This window comes from Austrofundulus limnaeus, unplaced genomic scaffold, assembly GCF_001266775.1.
Source record: "Austrofundulus limnaeus strain Quisiro unplaced genomic scaffold, Austrofundulus_limnaeus-1.0 Scaffold121, whole genome shotgun sequence".
NCBI lineage: Eukaryota > Metazoa > Chordata > Actinopteri > Cyprinodontiformes > Rivulidae > Austrofundulus > Austrofundulus limnaeus.
In genome coordinates, this window is record NW_013952523.1 from 488,534 (window position 1) to 490,296 (window position 1,763).

The following is a 1,763-nucleotide window of genomic DNA, read 5'->3' on the forward strand; positions in this document are numbered from 1 at the left end:
TCCTTTGACAGGCCGGATGGAAGTCACCTGTGGGTCTAAAATTTGACACATTTGAGTTACTCAACGAAACCTCTCTCTCACACTTAAAAGTCTTCATATCCAAAAACACCTCGCATGTTGCTTACTGACAGGAATTAGTTATTCATTTATTGATTAATGAATTAAGTTACAAACAAAAAAATAAAAACTCCATTTAACCACAGCAAGAAAACCCTGCATAATAACAGGATTTTTCTTTTTTTTTATAATGGAATAAAAATAATTGAGCAAGACTCATCAAATATTTTTGTGTTGGTCTTGTGGTTTAAATTCTTTTTACAAGCGTTTGAATAGCTTTGAAGTTGTGTTCCATAATAAGGGTATAAACAATTATCATCTTACCTGTTGTAGATCATTTTTTGAATGACCCCAGTTAGAAGAAACAGAGGTTAATTCTGAATAAATTGGTGAGTTAAGAGTTAATCTTTCATTAACACCTCCCTTCATTTAGGATGTGTTCCAGCAGCCTTTAAGCATGCGTTTGTTCAACCACTTCTTAAAAAGAATAGTTTGGACACTAATGTTCTGTCAAACTTTAGACCAGTTTCAAAGCTGCCTTTTCTTTCTAAAATTTTGGAGAAGGTGGTTTATCTTCAGTTGCAGGATCACTTAGAGCTGTGTGCTATTCATGAGAAGTTTCAGTCTGGTTTACGTCACGCCATAGTACAGAAACAGCACTTCTCAGGGTGTAATGACTTGCTTTTAACTGTTGATTCTGGTTCTTCTGCTGTTTTTATTCTTCTTGATCTCACTGCTGCCTTCGACACGGTGGATCATGGAGTTTTATTATCACGTCTGGAACAGTTTGTTGGTGTGAAAGGCACAGCTCTCAAATGGTTTTAATCCTACTTGTAGGACAGGAATTTTTCTGTTCAAATTGGGGAGTTTCTGTCCTCAGAGGTCCCTCTCGGATGCAGGGTTCCTCAAGGCTCACTATTGGGCCCCGTTTTGTTTTCTATTTATTTGCTTCCTCTGGGGTCCATTTTCAGGAAATATGATGTATCTTTTCATTTTTATGCAGATGACAATCAGATCTATTTGTCTTTGAGATCTGATGGAGCTCAGAGGACTGAGAACCTGCAGAACTGTCTTAGGGATGTTAAAACCTGGATGGAGCTAAACTTTCTTTGTTTAAATGAAGATAAAACAGAGGTCCTGACATTTGGAAAATCAGACCTACTGGCAGGATTAAACAGTGCTGTTGGCCCTTTGGACCCGGATTGTGTTTTTAATAGGAATCTTGGGGTGATTTTGGACAACAACTTTAGATTTGACAGACAGGTCAGTGCAGTGATCAGATCCAGTTTCTATCATCGAAGGCTTATCTGCAAAGTTAAGCCTTACCTTCCCCATGACGCCCTTGTGAGGGTTATTCATGCTTTTATCTTTTCTAGACTGGACTACTGCAGTTATCAATATCAATAAGTTTATTTACTCTATTCAACAATTTTCCTCATTATAACTTACAAGCACATTTTCATTTAACACATCCTATGCACGAGTGAAAAGGGAGCAGGAAGAAGAAACGCCTTGCATAAACCTGCTCCACTCAACTACAATTAATTTTTCATGGCCACATACATTAAATCACAAATAGAATCTGCAAATATATCGTTCTCCTCACTCCTCATTGACTCAAAAGTGTATAAGACTTCATTTTTTCCTTATAAAATATTTTAAATTGATTTAAAGTAGAACATTTTTTCAAATCACCATCCAAACTA